Source organism: Myotis nattereri (genome assembly GCF_964212035.1).
Source record: "Myotis nattereri genome assembly, chromosome: 10".
NCBI lineage: Eukaryota > Metazoa > Chordata > Mammalia > Chiroptera > Vespertilionidae > Myotis > Myotis nattereri.
Window position 1 is genome coordinate 28,225,538 of NC_138085.1, and position 18,847 is coordinate 28,244,384.

Consider the following 18,847-nt stretch of genomic DNA (forward strand, 5'->3'; position numbering starts at 1 on the left):
GAGTGCATGGTGAAGACCATTTATTATAGTTCATTAACATTAACAATATTATGTATTGCTAGTGAAGCATTTAGAAGACTTACATAACACCATGATTTGTCTTATACTATCCTATATAATAAAAGGCTAATATGCAAATCAACCGAACGGCAGAACAACTGGTCACAATGACGCACACTGATCACTAGGGGGCAGAAGCTCAATGCAGGAGCTGCCCCCTGGTGGTCAGTGCACTCCCACAGGGGGAGCACCGCTTAGCCCAGGGGTGGGCAAACTTTTTGACTCGAGGGCCACAATGGGTTCTTAAACTTGACCGGAGGGCTGGAACAAAAGCATGGATGGAGTGTTTGTGTGAACTAATATAAATTCAAAGTAAACATCATTACATAAAAGGGTACGGTCTTTTTTTTTTAGTTTTATTCATTTCAAACGGGCCAGATCCAGCCCGCAGGCCATAGTTTGCCCACGGCTGGCTTAGCCAGAAGCCAGGCTCACAGCTTGTGAGCCCAACGGCAGTGGCAGGAGACTCTCCCCACTCTGCAGCAGTGCTAAGGATGTCTGACTGCTGGCTTAGGCCCACTCCCTGTGTGAATTTCATGCACCGGGCCTCTAGTTAGTACATAATGTATACTAATGTACAGAATAACATATACTAGCTGTTATATGCATTAATTAACATGTACATAACAACTAGCCACTCCTTGTTTAACAACCAAGCATATGTTTCTGGAATCTCTCTGGTTAGTGACACCACACTATCAAGAATGACTTGTGCTCTGTGAAGTCTAAAGGCACACCCCCATAGCGTGGGCAGGTTGTCACGGCCCAGCGGTCTGCAATGCTGGCCAGGGCTACATTCTTGCAGGCATCCTCTCTCTGCACAACAGACATGTTCTATGAACACTTCTCTAAATTAAAGATGGACGATCCAAACAGTCACGGGAAGAGTCTTCCAGAACCAAGTTTGATGCAGTCACATATTTGTTTAACAAGTTTTCTTAAAGCAGGGCCTACCTGTTATATGTCGCAAGTCATTTATGAAGGTAACTTTTGAGGGCGAACAACACTTTTGCTGTCTTCAGGTGAGAAGATGGCAGAAATGGGCCTACAGGTGCCCACTTCTTTTTTTTAAACCTGATAGTTACTACATGTGTTCTCTATCTGATGTTACACATAAACAGACTGGCTGGTTCTCCGAACCAGACTGGAAGGCTTCTTGGGAGAGCTGACACAGGATGATGGCAGCTGGATGGCTGACCATCAAGACCTCCTGTCCAGCCTCGTGCAGCATCCGTAATGAACTTCCCTCTCCCTGGCAGATGTGCCTTATGCTAAAGCCGCCTCGCAAGCAGGCTGCAGTGACCTGCACTGGTTTCCTGAGGTGCCTGTTCTCCCTGCACTGCCCTGGAGTCTTACCTCACGACCTCCAAACTCCTCATCTGTGTCCTCGTGGTTTGGCTTGCTGCTCAAGCACATCTCACAGCTTTCAACCTCCACTTTCTTCTTGTCAACATTTCGCCCCTCCTCTCGGCCGGGGGGGGGGGTGTCCTTAGTAATTTGCACTGTAACTATCTCATTTTTTCTTAAAGGGGGAGTCAGGGGAGCCCTGGCCAGATTGCTCGGTGGGGTGGAGGTCTAGATGGAGAAAGAGTTTTGGAAGCAAGCAGACCTAGGCTCGAATCCTCGCTTCTCCAATTGGTGAAGTTATATTTAACTTGGCAAGTTATTTCAACTCTCTGAGACTCAGTTTCCTTAACTATAATATGGTGAGGAAAATCCCAGTCTCATAGGGCTATAGTGAGGATTTGGTGAAAGAAAGTATGCAAATCACCTGGCACGTATACAGGTGGTAGCACTTGATAACGCTCATTTGATTATGAAAGGTGTGGCCTACAACAAGGAAGCTTGAGGGTAGGCCTGTCTTACGGGGGTGGGGAACGTCCAGCCTGTGGGCCATAGAAGGTCTGAGAAGTCATTTAGTCTGACCCTGCCATGGCATTGGGGGTGAGTTAATTAAACGTTTGATCAAATTTAGCCGACTAATTTTTAAGCTGATGATTTTGTATGGCCTGTGAATGATGTTATAAATATCCAAACGGTCCTCGACAGAAAAAAAGTTCCCAAGAGATTGGCAGAATTCTGTCAAGTTCAAGGAGTCAGTGTAGAGTCAGGAATGAGAGATGGTCAGAGTGGGGCAGACCCTGAACAGGGTCAGCCACCTGAGGGAGGGTGGGAGGCAGCAGTCAGAGGAGGCTGGGGGTGGACCCAGCCCCCAGTCACTGACACAGGCTGCCTGGCCCCCCAGTGCTGGCCCCGGAGAAGGGGGGCAGGAACATGCGTCTCTGTTGAGCCAGCCCTCTGAGTCCTCCTCTGGTACCAATCCACACCCCAGAAAGCCCCTCCTCCAGTCTCCCAACCCAAGACCGTTTTATATGTCACTCAGCGTCTCCATTAGCTGCTCTTATTTCAGCCAACACAAGCCTGAGTCTATGTCAGGGGAACTGACACGACTCGGGAGGTGAACTTAGCTTTTTGGTTCTAAGGCTGAACTTCCACGTGGCTCATCAATAGTGTTGGTCTCAGCAGGTCCCAAGTTTCATGCTATAAAACTGTGATGGTTTTATTGACCAATTATCATAGGTTAATGATGATTATTTTTATGAAAGTTGGCGGGTCACCCACTGGACAGCGGGTTGAGCAATGTCATCTCAGTGTTAATCACAGAGCATAAAATGTTAGAGCTGGAAGGGCCTCAGAAGTCGTGCAGTCCAGCCCTCTCGTTTAACAGAGGAAGGAACTGAGGCCAACAAGGCCTGTGGCCCGTGAGCCGCGAGCTCGACATGCTTGGCCGGGAGAGATTGAACTCTGGGTTAGAAATGCCGGCGGAATAGAGAGACGGGGAAGCCCCCGGAGGGCAGGCCTCCCTCCTGGGCAATTCTGTGAAGAGTCTGATCTCTTTCTCATAAATAAGGGGCCATCGGCCTTCCAAAGGCCAGGTATAAAGATGATGCTGTTATCTGGTTTGCAATGCCAGTATATGAGGAAGTGGCTACTTTAAAGGCCAGAAAACTCTAAGGTTTTGATCAACTCTGACACTCCAGGGCAGTGCTTTATATGAAATGCATGATACTGTACACATGATAATTTACTTATTTGCTCACATTCTTTCTCCTGTAAAGCGGCGCCGTGAAGACAGGGCTGTGCTCCTCATTTTTGTTTTTCCTGCAGCCTTGCTTGTTGTCTGTGCTCAATAAAAGGGCTGCTGGGTAAACGGATGCGTGAGGGTGAATTGAAAGTGTGTGACAGTGTGACGAGGAGGAGCCAGGTTCTCTACACAGAGGGCAGAGCTTGAGAGCGGAGCAGACTCTCCTTTGGTTGACAACCTGAGAAAAGACCAGTTCGTGGGGTGGGAGAAGAATTGGCTTAGAATTGAAATACTGAGAGCTGTAGTCTAAAGCTTTTCTGTAAAAAGAGAAAAAAAAATTCTTGCAAATGCATTGCAGCTTCTTGGCTCAAGAAGAGACTGTAAGGACTGAAGATGGGACCCAGGGGCACCTTGACTAAAACACGTTGAGAGATGAGAACAAGGTTGAGCCAACAAATTCTCCAAGGCCCTGCTGCCAGCTCCCAGCAGCCCTAGCAGCGGAACCCTGCGCCCGGCCCTCCTCTGTGTCTGCGGCAGATTCCCGCTCCGCTAGGGAGAAACAAGCACGGGAATCTGAGGTCCCTGCATCTCAGGAAAAGGGAGAGAAATGTGGGACGACATTTCCATTGGGTTCACGCCTCAGTGGACTCTTTCTCCACTGCCTCCTGTGTGAGGCTCACAGGCAGCCCTCCAGCCATCCCCCGTGTCCACCACCTGGAGAGGATGTCCTCACCTGGACGCCACCGTGTCTCGGCTGGAGGAGCTGCCGGGCCCTCCCCTCTGCGTGGCAGCCTCCTGCTCCTAAAGGGAGCGGCGCTGCTGATGGGTTTCTTATCTTTCTGGATCCGGCTCAAGGCTGTTGATCTGAGCAATCGCAATCATCCACATGAGTTTGCAGCCGCTACTTCTCATCAGAAACACACATTCAGTGGTATCGATAGTGTCGGTTTCCACACAGGGTGCTGGAGACAGGGGCTCTGACCCCTGGGTGACAACAGACAATTAAATCTGCTCCTGGGCCAGGAGAGGAGACACCTATAGGAGGGGCCTCTGCATTGTTCCCAGTGCTTCCACCCGAGAGGGAGAGCGGACGGAGTGCTTCGGAAATCCTCCTTCCCTTCACCTCTCCCTCAGTCCTCCCTTCCTTCCCTCCATCCCTTCCATCTCTCGTCCTCCCTCTCTCCCTTCTCTCTTCTTTCTTCTCTCCCCTCTTTTCCTTCCTTCTTTCTTTAACACGCATTCATTGAGCACCTACTAAGTAGGAGGCGTTGAGTCAGGGCCTGGGTGGAGGGAGGGGAGCTGAGGGTGCCTCGGGGGCTTAGAATGCAACCAGACAGAGATGTGCACTTCTGCTCTCAGGAAACATAGACGAGATATGATGGATTTTAAAACAGACTTTAAGATAGTAGCCATTCTCTACCAGCAAATAGAAATCCAGTGTAAAGAAGGCAGTAAAAATACCTCGCACAGTTTCCAGAGGGAAATAGTGCCATCTGGGAGCACTGGGAATTAGCCAGTCAGTGGGTCTGGGAGGGTGTCGTGGAGGAAGGCAGGCCTCAGGGACTGAGGAGCCAGCGTGGGCTGGGGCGGCGAGCGGGCACCTGAGCTCACCACACCTGAGCTTCTGGAGGGGAGAGCCATGAGGCAGAGGCTCTGAGTCTCCACAGCAGTGTGAATGAGCCATGGTTGAGGGTGGGAGAGTGGATGGCTGGACCAGACAGTAGAGGAGGCTGAGGTGAGGGTGACTGAAGGGGCTGAGAAGGTGGGCTGAGGTGGAGCAGGGCCTGTGGGCACCTCCCAGGAGATGCTGAAGTGGAAAATGCTGTCCCAGGGGAGGCCAGTCCCAGTGAGACCCATCAGGGCTGTGGGTGGGGATGGTCCAAAGGATGGCCCAGGAGCAGGAGTCTAGAAATGGCTCTGGTAGCACCCTGTGACCTTGGATAGGTCACCTCACCTTCCCACCTTGCTCACCATCCTGGTGTCTGGTGCCCTGGAAACCCAAGGTCATGAGGCCCGAGCGGAGTGGGGTAGGCGGTGGGAGGTAGGGAGGGTAGGCCAAGGTTGTGAACTAGGCACGATCAGAAGGGCAACTGAAATACACAAAAAGCTGCAAAGTTTGGCAACTGATTCATTGTTTGGGAGTCAAGATGAAAATAAGGGGAACTGATAGTAGGCATTGTTGGGAGCTTGATATGTGCCTATTGCTACATGCACGTTATCTACCTTGTAAGATAGGCACTGTTATTGCTGTTATCCTACTTTATAGATGGAGAAGCGGAGGCTTGAAGAGGTACATGACTGTTCCAGGCTAACACTTTATTTTATTTTATTTTTTAAAATATATTTTATTGATTTTTTACAGAGAGGACGGGAGAGGGATTGAGAGTTAGAAACATCGATGAGAGAGAAACATCGATCAGCTGCCTCCTGCACATCCCCCACTGAGGATATGCCTGCAACCAAGTTACATGCCCTTGACTGGAATCAAACCTGGGACCCTTCAGTCCGCAGGCCGACACTCTATCCACTGAGCCATATCGGCCAGGGCAGGATAACACTTGAGAAGTGATAGAGCTGGGGTTTGAAAACTTGATCATTTTACTCTCACCAGAGCTCCCTGCCCCACTGCACTCTGCTCCCTCACGCAAATCACTCCAGAGCCTCACCTGGGCCCTCAGCGGTGTGCAGGCTGTCCACCAGGAGCCACTGGGAGCCTGCTGTCCCCTGGGTCAGGCCCAGGATAGTGACCACATGCATGGCGGGCTAGAGACCCGGGCTGGAGGATGGAGGCTGGGAACCGGCCACCAGAACCAAGTGGAGAACAAGAGGCCTCTCATTTGTGAACTGCTTTCCAGCTTTTGCCTTAACTGACTCTCATGACAAACCTGGGAATGAGGCTCAGAATTTTTAATCCGCATTTTCAGTTCAGGAACCTGAGGCCTGGAGAGGGGCGAGCATTGTCCAAGGTCCCCCAGCTGGTAAATGGCAGGAGACCGGAACCTGGTTCTCTTCTCCTGGGTTCTGCTGCTTGTCTGGATTGGACATGGAGGTTCCCAGAGGAAGCCCACCTTCTGGGGGGTCAGAGGGCAGGAGAGCAGGGCCAGTGAGGCCAGGTCCCGGGAGCTGAACTGGAAGAGGCATGAGGCCTCTTCCGCCAAGACCCTAGGCCAGCTGTGGGCAAACTACGGCCCGTGGGCCAGATCTGGCCCATTTGAAATGAATAAAACTAAAAAAAAAAAAAAAAAAAAAAAGACCGTACCCTTTTATGTAATGATGTTTACTTTGAATTTATATTCGTTCACACAAACACTCCATCCATGCTTTTGTTCCGGCCCTCCGGTCCAGTTTAAGAACCCATTGTGGCCCTCGAGTCAAAAAGTTTGCCCACCCCTGCCCTAGGCACTGAGGGTCTGCCTGAGTGGCATAGCCTGAAGCCAGAGCTAGTGGACGATGCCAGTGACACAGAGCCTCCCAAGTGGGGTGCCCTGTGGGGTCCCCTCTCCAGAACCCAGAGGGTGAGCAGAAGACAGGGCAGGCACTGCAGGTCTGCCCTCTCTGCCCCATCCTGGCCTCAGGCATTGGGAGGCCCAGGGTCAGTGGGCTGTTAGAGTCACGCTGACAGAGGGCCCGGCCCTGGGCTGCAACGCAGGGAGCAGGTGCTTCGGAGACAGAGTGCTCTGGGTTCAAACCCCAGCTTTGCCACTTCCTGGTTTGGTGATTCTGTGTCTTGCTTGCCCTGTCTGTAAAATGGATCAACAGCATCCTTACCATTGTAAAGTGAAAAGGTGAGCACATATCTGTAATACTCATAGATTCCACCCATTTCATGAGCCTCTGTGGGCCAGCGCTGTGCTGGGGGCCGGAATAGCTCTGGGCCCACGCAGATGAGACTCAGCCTCCACGGCCGAGGCGCACAGCCACCACTGCCCTGCTCCCACCTGTAGGGCACCTGTACCTGCCCCGGAGGGTGGGCTCTGTCCCAGCACCCGGGGAGGAAGGGGTGGAAGGAGAAGCAGAAACGCAGCCTTGCTCTGAGCTCCCAGTTCCTGAGCCAGCAGGAGCCAGAGGTCGAGGTGGAGCTGGGGGGGGGGGGGGTGAAGTGGAGGGTGGGCACCTCCGTGGTCTCCCTCTCAGGCTGCCTTCACTTCAGAGGCCCAGAGAGCTTGGCTCGGATGATGTCACCGCTGTTCAAAGCTTCCCCAGGAGACCGAAGGCAGAGTGGAGAGCACTGGAGTGTGCTCTGCTGACAGCTCAGGATCAGCGCCTGGCCGGGGATCACAGGCTGCGGGGGTGGTGGGCAGTGCACAGACTCAAGGCCCTGCCCTGGGCCCCCAGGTTCACTGACCACAGCATGCAGGGAGGCTCCCCCCTAATCAGCAGCCTGCACTGCGTGCCCAACGCTTGGCCTGTCCTCCCAGGCCTGGGAGCAAAGGTCGTTCCGGTTTTCTAGATTAGGAAACTGAGGCACAGAGGGGGAAAGTGGCTTGCTTAAGGCCATACAGATCATGATCACCATTGAGCTGTGGTTCCCCCTCTGTGTCTGTCACACACGCGCGCGCGCGCGCGCGCACACACACACACACACACACACACACACACACACATGCCCGCACGCACACGCACGCATGAGTGAGTGGAGCCTTTCTCTCTAGCCAGGCTCTCTATGGACTAGGACGATCCCACTGGACGTCCGTCCTGCCTCTGTGCCCTGGAGTAGGCAGCAGGGACCGGTGGGAGGAAGACCGGAGTCCCACCACAGCCCCCAGCAGCTCAGGGCACAGAGGAGGCGGAGGATGCCCACCACTCTTTACCTGGTCTGGTTCTTCACAGATGTCTCTCCCCTTCTTTCTACCAACACCCTGGGATCTACTCCTCCTCATCTTCCTCCGTCTCTCCTGCCTCTGGGCTCACCCTGCTGTCTTTCTCAGTGTTTTCTTTCCCTCCTTTCACTTGGCCCTTCTCCCTTCTCCCCCCACCCCCTCGCCGTTCCCCTGCTCTCTCTGGACTTCTTTACTCCTCCCTTTCTTGCCCACTCTCCTCCTCTTCTCTTTGTCTCTTTCATCTCCTTCCCTCCTTTTCTGTTTGTTTTTCTCCCCTGGTGCCCCTCGCCCACCCCTCCCTGCCAGGCTCCTCCATCTGCACCCCCAGCCTCCCCTCTCCGGCTCCCCCTCCTCTCCGCTCTTGCTCTTGGTGATTTATTACTTGCCCTGCTGCTTCTGACAAACTATTTGTAGGAAAATGAGATTTGGTCCACGCTGGATGGCTCCTCTGGGAGGCAGCGTGGGGGTCGGTGTCGGAGCCCCGTGCGGCCCCCACCAGAGCCCCCGGCGCTCGCGCACAGAGCTCTTTAAGATAAATGAGCAAAATTAAGAGACTCACTGGGGGGAGAAAACGCTGGATGGCAGCGAGTGGGAGCGGGCGGCGCCTGGTTTCCTCCCAGAAATGCACCCACAGGCTCCCCATCTGCTCAGACTCCTGGGACTCCCTCCGCTGAGGAACTTGCAGCCCTGGGTGGGTGCACTTCTGCCTTCCGGGGCCCAGGCCCTGAGCAGGGCGGAGACCTCTCCAGCACTAGCAACAGTTTGGGCTAGAGCAGCAGGTTTTCGGAGGTGATGGAAAGAGACCTGAGGAAGGGGAGGGGCAGGGCACAGGCAGCAGAGCAGGTGGGGGACAGAGGGAGCAGCCCCAGGCCTTCTCTGAGGCCCATGCTGCTCCAGCCACACCTGAACCCATGGACCTCAGCAGGGTTCAGGTCCTGGGCAGAGGTATCACTCAGGGGACGGGAGGGGAAGCCCTTGCAGAAGTAAGTGCAGCCCCCATCCCCCGCTCCCACCCCAGATCTCTGGGGGGTTCAGCTTCTGGCGCTGGGCAGCAGACTGTGAGCTCCTGCGGGCAGCTGGTAGGTCTGTGGCTTTCCTGTAGCACCTTAGCAACGGGCCACACAGGCCTCCCGGTTCAGCCTGGCCACCTTCTCTCCTGACATGAATACAAGCATGTTCACCCCAATGGGATGTGCACTGGAACCCATTACCCAAACTAGTTTTTTCTTATCTTAAAAGCCATACACTTATTTTTCTGTCAAACATTAAGAAAATAGAGATATGATAAACAAGAAAATAAAAATCACCTGTTATTCTGTACTTTCATATTTATCACAGTTTAAAAAAATACATATACTCAAAAAAAGGTCATATTGTACACATTTTTTACCTGTTTTATCCACTCAACATATTGTGCATACCTTTTCTAATAATATTGGTCTTCTGAGACATCATTTAAACTAGAAGCCTGGTGCAGAACATTCATGCATGGGTGTGGGGGGCGGGGCCCTCAGCCCAGCCTGTGCCCTCTCACAATCCGGGACCCCACAGGGGATGTCCACATGCCAGCTTAGCAGGGAATGGGCTTAAGCTGGCAGGCAGACATCCCCCCAGGGGTCCTTAGTGCTACCTCAGAGGCAGGAGAGGATCCTGCCACCACCACTGCACTCGCCAGCTGTAAGCCCAGCTTCTGGATGAGCGGCCCTCCCCTGTGGGAGCACACTGACTACCAGGGGGCAGCTCCTGCATTGAGCCTCTGCCCCCTGGTGGTCAGTGCATGTCACAGTGACCAATCCTTCCTCTGTTTGGTCAATTTGCATATTAGGGTTTTATTATATAGGATGGGTACACTATTTTATATGTTTGTATGTTGTTTGTATAATTTTCTTTTTTAGCAAGGCACCTATTTCTGTTCATTTTGATCACTTCTAAATGTTTGCTATTCTAAAGAAGTGCTAACCTTAGGATTACCCAGATCATCCCGTCCTGCTCCTCCTGGCCCCATCAGAACAAGCTGTGGCATACTGACCAGCTTGCCAACTCCAGTGCACCTGCTCTGAGAAGCCAGCCTGTATCAGTCCTTCTAGAACTTTGTAGGTTCTCAAAGACCACCGGACCCTGGTAACCAGGGCTTTCTAAGAATGTTCTGGAAGCAAGAAAGGTAGATAAGGCTTCAGATGCCATAGGAACCAAAAGAGACATCCTATTTAAAGAAAAGGCTCATTTTGCTTGAATCTTGGTAACATATTTGCAAATAAACCATGAGCCAAATTATAATTATGGGCCAAGTTACCTCTCACTGGTGTTCAGTGTGTTGTAAGTTCAAAAGTGTGTTAAAATGTAAAACTTGCAAATGTTGTGGTCATTCGAAGCCTCATCTGAGAAGTGTCTGAGAGCACATGAATGGAGGAGAAGAAAGGGATTCTAGGTGCAAAGATGGGGAAAAGCTCAAGATTCAGTGACTACCCACAGGTACCCCAAGCAACTGGCACTTTTGAGGTGTTTGTCTGTATGTCTGTCAGTCTGGAGTATGCGGCTCTCAGGAAGGCTGGAAACGGATGCGAAACTATTTGATAATTTGCTATTTGGGTTTGTGCTGTCTTTGGCACTTTTATCATAAAAATGTGTGTGGTTTCACCCTCGTTTGTGTGGCTCAGTTTTTTGGACATCATCCCGTGCACCGAAGGGTTGCTGGTTTGATGCCAGGTCAGGGCACATGCCCAAGTTGTGGGCTCCGTCCCCCATAGCGTGTGTGCAGTAGGCAGCCGATCAATATTTCCCTCTCACATTGATGTTTCTCTCTCTCCCTTTCCCTTCCTCTTTCTCTAAATATCAATTTAGAAATCTTTCAAAAATAAAATGTGCGTGAGTTGTGCTGAGACCTCTGATCTGGGAGGTACCCTGTGATCAATTTTTCCTGGGGGCCTTTGGGGACTCCTTTCGTCACTTGTTATAAACCTCAGTGTCCCTAGTGGCTGTCTGAGGCCATGCAGGGAGGGAGGAGTCCATGAACTATTTTCAATATTTGGAAAATATTTGCATTACCTCCAATAAAGTGTCTTGGGTTCATAAAATGTCAGGGTTCTTTGCTTTGGGTTGATTTATACCAACCCGATGGGCATACTTACTACCTCAAATGGATTGCTCTGACGGACATGTCTCTAGGTCTTTGATTTGTGAATGACAGGGAGAGCCAGTTGTTTAATAGAGTCTGTATTTTCTAATTACCTAGGAGTTCAGGCTGGGTAGTAAAGGGTCCTTGATGGGCGGAGCTTGGGAAGCAGCAGCAAACAATGCCACCCGTTGCCCTCTCTCTACTGCCCAGTGGCCAGTGGGACAAAACCTGCCCCAACAGGAGGACCCCAAAGTTGACCTCATGGTAGGGACTTCCTAGGAAAATCCATCCAAATCTCTCTCCTTCAGAACATGAAGGAAAAAAGTGACATCTCTCGAGGGTGGGGTGGGACAAGGGTATCCACTGAAAACTGGGAAGAGATATATGAAATAAATGGGGACTGCCTCATGCTGTTGATTCAATCTGAAGCCCCCGCCACCGCACCCCCCCCTCCACTTCCACCCCTGCCAATTCATTTTATTAGGAAGAAAAGAAATTAAAACACCATGATTCCTTTAATACAATCTGAGATTTACTCTGCATAATCCAGCCGCGTTTTTGATAAGAAATTCATGGCTCCTCTGTCCCTAGTAACAGAACAGTGATCTTTATGGGGCTGGCGTGAGGAAGCTGCGGGCACGGCCCCCGTCACATTAAACTGTCTCAGTGAAGAGGCAATTTGTTTGATATTAAGAGTTATAAAAATATCAGCACAGAGCAGTTATGCCGGGGATATTGCAAAGCCAATCTGAATTTTAATGTAGTGTGAGCAATAAGCACCGTGTTCCCCATGCCCGTGCCACACACTCGCTCTGCAAATATTTGAAGAGAAAACAATGGAGGTTTTGAGTGTCTTGCTCTTTTTCACTCCTGTTTCACACGCTGGCTCGCTCCTCCCAGGGTGCGGGGCTGGCAGGGCATGCGGGGTGCCTGGGAGCCATGGCATTCTCGCATTGTTGGGGAGAAACTGAGGAACATGGCCACACAGAAGGCTTCCTCTCACCCCGTTCATGCCCCTCACGCACAGGCAACCATCCCAGTGCTGCCCGGGACCCGGCCTTCTCTACCCACAGGCACCCCAGGATTTGCATCCTTTAGTTTCCTCATACAATGGAATGCTATTTCCCAAGCATCTCCCCCATCCTCTGCATCACCCTCAAATGCCCTTCTTACCCCGCACCATGCCCTGATCGCACCCCAGCTCTTTGTCTCTCTCCGTGGCCTGTAGGTGATTCTTTGACCTCCCCTCTCCGTCCCCTTCTATCACTTTTCTCATTATTTCCATTTGCCATCATCCCTCTTCCTTCACCTCCCAGTCACCTCTTCCCAGCCTCTTCTCCCATAAATATCCATTCAGCCTTACAGATAGATCTTTCTGAAACATGCTAACCAATTAATTTCACTTGCACAGGCGCCTACCCCTCGTCAGGCATTGGCTGGTGGCTGAAAGAGACACGGCTTGGACAAGACGGGTGGTCTCTGCTCTCTGGGGACTGGAGGTGCCGTCGGGAGGGGTGGTGGGGGTGGAAGTGGTGGGGGTGGTCCTTCTCACTCAGGGCTCCGTGAGAGAAGGTCCCCAGGGGAGGTATGAACAAAGGCCTGAGGGGACGTCGGGAACCTGTCAGGGAAGGGGTGGCTCAGAGACTGGGCTGCCAAGAAGGGAGGCAACTGACTGACGGGTGACAGTGGAGACCTGAGCAAAGAGGTGAGGTGGGGGGATTCGTGAGAATTTTCACGAAAGAGTGATCGCCCTGCTTGGCTGGGGAGGGCCGGGATGTGCGCAGGTTGTTGGATTCCCCGTTTAGGACATGTTACAGCACAGCAGTGATTCCCAAGGGTGGTCGGGGCCGTGGACGCTGAGACCCTCTCGTGTCAGCACTTACAGAACCGCCTGCCTTTGCCTTTGGCATTTGCACATGAGTGTGCAGGGGATTTTCTGTTGTGAACTTGGGAGGGCTGCACACAAGTGGGCCCACATTTTGCATGAGGTTGCGATCCTGCCTGGGGGGAGTGTCCACTCCAGGTAGAGATCGATGCCTTTTACAGCAAGAGGGTACCAGCCTCAGTCCACAACACAGTGAACCTTTAAGAAACTACCATTTGTTGAATTTTGAGCAAATACCAAGGAGAAAATCCACAATTATCTGAAAGGTGATTAATATACTCCTCCGTGCTCCAGCTACATATTTTCCTGAAGCCAGAGTTTGTTTATGTACTGCAACCAAAACAACACGTCGTGACTCCCACACACAACGCAGGACTGAGAACCTGGCTGTCGTCTATTAGCAGACGTGCAATAAGGACACTCCGCTCGCTGTTTTTTGGAAATGCAGTTCTTTTCCATAAAAATACATTATCTACCCAAGTATAGGTACATTTTAGATCTATACAGGAATGAATTTATTACTTTTAAATGAATTAATAAATATATGTATTTTAAATGTCCCAAGTTTGATTTTTAACACGATAAATATTGACACCTATAACCTATATAAGCAAATGCCCTTGGGCTGCTAGACAATTTTTTTAAGCATTAGAAGATCTTGAGATCAAAATTTTGAGACCTGTGGGATCAGAATGTCTCTCTAAATGATTATTAGTTATAAGTTTGTGTTGAGCAAAGAAATCACAGGCCCACCCTTTGCCCCCCACCTCTCCCTGGGCTCTCACACTATTCCCCCCACACCCCCCACCTCGCAGCAGCCTCCCCCTGAACCCCCTCCTCCAGCAGGAAGTCCCCTTCCTCTCCCTCTGCCCAGCTCCCCTATCTCAACATCTTCAGCCACATCACTTCCCTCCCTCACTTTCCACAGATTCCAGAGTCAAGCTACTTGCATCTGTCCAGCCGGCCTCCCTTTCCCTACCGGCCCTTGTCATCTTCACCTCGGACTCCCTTTCTGGTCCCTCATAATTCTTTCTCAGGCCAGCTCCCGGGCTCTTCTGCCATTTATTGGGGCCATGCATGCTCCTCCTCTCGGCTCACCAGCTTCTTCTCAAAGTCTCTGTCTGTCTGTCTGTCTGTCTGTCTGTCTGTCTGTCTGTCTCTGCAGTGAGCAGGGTCTGCCTGGTGCCAAGGACCAGCCAAGCCCGGGGCCGCCTCTGAGGGCCCAGGAGGGACCTTGTGGATTGTGAAGGAACTCAGGCTTAGAGGCAGACAGATCGGGCCTGCAGCCCAGCAGCTTTACCCGAATCACGTGTGGATTTGACAAACTAGTTGGATATTTGTCTTGGTAGCTACGTTACTGTCAACTATTGTCTAGGACGGTCATGAGTTCTCAAACCTCAGGTAAAGCAGAAGCACTTAGACTCAGCTTGCTGAGGGTGGAGAGGCCCTGGGAATCCTGACCTGAATGTATGGTGGGATCCACTCACCTATGTTTCTGACAAACTCGAAGCACACCCAACACTGGCCCTGTACTTCCTGAATTCTCCCGAATCTCACATTCCCCACTATGTTATGGGACGTCTCAGGTCTTCAAACCCCACCCAATTTGTATTTGACAACATTTTTAATATCATGTGCATTACAGTTATCGACTGGCTGGCTCACACTGTCACCAAGCTGTCACTAGCTCCCCACCCCCTCCCTTTAGCAGAGAGGGGTGTGCAAGGGAGCGTGGGACCTTGGGTGTCATCTAATGTCACCAAACCTTTATTTCTTCACCTTTACAGTGAGGGTAGCCATATTTCAAAGGATGTTGTGGGATAATGGGGGCTAATGCGTGTGGGGGCCTGTGTGATGTGCCGTCCGTTTCCACTTTAACGATTTTTCTTGGTGAGAAGCCCAGTTGCCTGTCCATGGACAGGAAGAACTGGAGTCCCAGTCACCGAGGTGTCCACTGTTTTTGGCCTGCCCTAACTCCCACCACCCAGGACAGCGCTGGTCAGAGTGGGGGGTGGACACCAGTGACTGGCTTCCTGCTGCACCCTCCCCTCCCATCCAGCCCTGACCAGACCGAGCCTTCGTCCACCACTTTCTGCAAGCACTCAGCCTCCTCCAACGTGCCCTGGAAGCCAGCCGTCTTGTTGGACTGTTCTTCCAGCTTCATTCTTTGGACTTGCTTAATGTATCTTGAGCTGGAGGGTCCTGATGCCACCTGTTTGCCCCCTCATTTCACTACTGTGGGTACAAGGAGGTCACTGTGGCTCCTGTGGCTGGAGAGGTCACTGTGGGAACTCAAGGCTATGCCCCCCACCCCCGGAACCCCTATGGCTCCTCTCATCATTTCAGTCTGCCCGGTGTCACCATGCTCTCAGGAGACTCTGCTGTCCTTGTCTGCTGATGCTTCCTGCTTCTTGGCTGTGGTCACTCTGCTCAGGCTGCCCCTTGGAGGGTGGCCATCGCCACTCGCTCTGGATGGCCATCAGCTGAGCATCTGCAAATGGGAAAGCGAAAGTCTCCTCTCTCCCTGTGAGGCTCGATTACAGGTGCCAGACAGCTTGGCCCCCGAGGTGTTACAGTGCCAGCCACTGTGCACGTGGCCTTTCCCTCGCAGAAGAGTGGCTGGGCCCAGGGAAGGCTGGGCTGAGCGAGCTCAGGTGGTGCTGGCCTCCCCCGTGAGGACCATTTCCTCCTGCTGCTCATCCTGTGTCCTCAGTCTCCTCAGTCCACGTGGTTTCCACAAAGACCCCTCCCTGTCACCAGACATGCCTGCGCAGGTCCCAACCCCAAGGCGTTTTCTCAGGATGCTTCGTAGCCCTGCACAAATCAGTGACAAGGTATGTAGGGGGTGCAGCGAACTCAAGGCTCATCCCACGTACAATTATACCCCGAGAACAATGAACAGGGGAACCCTGCCCTCTCTCCAGGTGGAGTGAGCTTCCAGGGAGGGTTAGAGCTGAGGTTTGCAGTGTGTGTGTGTGTGTGTGTAGAGGACAGGAGCTGGCCTTGTGAAAAAATTACTCCTCCTTTCTTCTTTCTTCTGTACTTTGCCTATTTATTTGGAAGAGTGCATCACAGGGTAAAGCTGAAAGGAGAGGAACATGTTCTCTAGACAGAGGTCAAGAAGCTGGGTGCACAGAAGCAAGCGAGGCCCACAGCGGGGTGAGGGGATCAGCAGTGAGTCCCCAGCACAGCCCTTTTCCCCAGCTGCCGCTCAGCGGAGGGCAGAGGTCCAGAATCAGGAGAACGGGAGAGAGCAAGTGGTGTGAAGGAGGGAAGATTGCCTTTGTTTCCAGATTGCCTTGGAGGATGATCCGAGCGGGAAGAATTAAGACCCGCCCCGGTCCGTCCACAGAGGCCCTGCACTCACCTTGGGCAGGTAGGACACAGAGGACCCTTCTTCTCAGGAGAAACCAGAGCAGGTCCTTCATTTCCTCGTCACACACACACTGAGTGCTCCTTCTGACTGGGCAGCCCCCAGCTTCCACTTGCCAGCACATCTGTATCAAGCATCCGCAACAGCTGGGCCTACCATGCTCCCGCCCAGGACGCGCTTGGATCCCCCGTGGGGGGTGACGGCAGAGGCCTCGGAGCTGAGACCTTGCTGAGAAAGAACAGGCAGGATGCAAAGAGGGAGTAAATGCCAAGAAAAGGGGAAAATGAAGAGCGATGGCTGTGGGTCCCAAGGCTAATTGAGCTGCTAGCCACAGTAGGGAAGTGGGAGGGGCCCTGGTTTGGAAGGAAAGATAACAACTTCAGACAAGTTTTGTTGCAGGGGTTGAAGGTCAACCCAATGGAGATCTCCCGTAGACAATAAGAAATGTGAGATAGGACAGGGCCAGGGGGTCAGGGTTTGAGATAGAGGTTGAGCAGCCATAAGATAATAGGAACAAGTCAGGACTGGTGAGATCATTCATTTGTTTGCTTACGAAATATTCAGCGAGTGCCTACTGTGTGCCAGGCATGGACCTGAGACCTGGGGCCATTGTAATGGCCCAGCAGGGAAGGCATTTTGTATGCTTTGTGGGCAGGAAGAGAATAAGAGATGCCAAGTCATGAGTGGGACCAGGGAAAGCAAGCATCAGACTGGGAGGTCAGTCTGGAGGCAGGATGGCAGGATGCCAGGAGAGGGATGGCCAACATGGTGGGTCAGTTAGGGCCTGAGCTGACCTGCATGTAATAGGAAATCCAAATAGCAGTGGCCTACATAAAGCCGGGGTTCGTCTCTCACAGAGCAAGGAGTGTGGGTGTGACAGCCCAGCACTGGTGCCCCTCTTCGCATCCTGCCTGTTCTTCCTTTAAGTCATCTTAGTCCCAGGCCATCCCTCCCCCTGTAGAGCCGCTTGTCAACTGCCCACGTGTGTGACCAGGGTCAACATGGTCCCTATCTCCCAACCACAAACTCTGCATAGCTTTCTTCTCTGTTTTAAGCTGTGTTTTTTTCAAGTCTTCTGTGGATCGCTAAACAACTACAAGAAACACCTCAGGGGCACATGAGGGGCTGCAGGGCAGGTCGAGGGGCTGGTCCTGGCATACTTTGCCACATTTCAGCCAGGTTATATATGTTTCTGTATGTTATACATGATTATATATGTTTTAAAAATGCTCTGAAAAAGAATGAGATTTTTCTGGAGAACAGGTTGCCTGGTGAGATCTTTTCTAGCAAGACCACCACTGCCAGAGGTGTGCATGCATGTGCGTACATACGTGTTCATACATGCTACACGTGCTTGACCTACTTGTGTACACTCATCTTCCTGTCCCTCAGTGTCAGTTACCTTCTCTCCTCTCAGTGACCTGAATCTTTCCCTGGTTAACCACATCTGAATCCCGTCACTCAGAGGAATCCCTTACCCACTCCAAACCTAGGGTCTTCCCTTAGATTCCTGCCCTAAAACACGGAACCATATTGTAGATCCATTTAAGACCTGCAGCTGTGGGGCATGGAGGTGGGGAGGGAGGAGGACAAATGGGAAGGGAGAAAGGTAGCCCAGAGGAGGCCCAGGAGGCAAGACCTTCGCCTTTCCGTGAGGAGGCCCATGGGGAAGGGCAGCAGCAGGCACCGTCCTGGCTGTCATCGCTTTGGAGAGAGCAGGGAGGGGACCTTACGTGGGTTGAAAGAGTAGATTCTGTTCCTGACACTGTTCCAGGAGCGCTCTTATGATCAGTTCATCTCAGCCAACCCTACAAGGTAGGCAATTACATATACTCACTTTATGGACGAGGAAACTTTCTCTCTTTACATGGAGTCTGTTGTGAAAGCCAAGAGAAAGCACATGTAAGACACACGTACAAACAGGAGGTGTGGTCCATGTATGTGGGTGCTTATCACTGGCTCACTTCCCCACCGACCACCCTGGCACCCAGGAGACCCGCTCCCCTCTTCCTGCCCCAGCCTGCTGATAGGATGAACCATGAGGGGAGAGGCCCTGGATGAGGCCTGCCTTCCAAGGGAGTAAGAAGAGGCGAGGATGCTGTACACACCTCCAGACAAGCAACAGAGAAACAGGCCGACTTGGGCTTGGATCACAGATGCATGTGCAACCTCTGGCTCTTCGCTTTAAGCCTTGGCTTTCTCATCAGTACAATGGTCTCTCTGTAGGACCCCCTCATGGGTTGTGAGGAGAAAGTAAGTGAATTCACATAAAGAATTTTGCAGCATCTGTAGCATTGGTTATTATGGTTTATAAATGGGGGAACTGAGGTACACTTTCCCCAAATCCAGACCTGATTGGGGACGCCTCCGCAGACTTCGCTCTGAGCTCGGAGTTGAGACGGATCCCTTCCTCCCCTGCCAACCGCCCAGCTGCTGTTTACACATGTTGCGTGGGAAGGGCCGTTGTGGGAGGCGTGTGAGCCGGTCTTTATGGCCACCGGCAGACGAG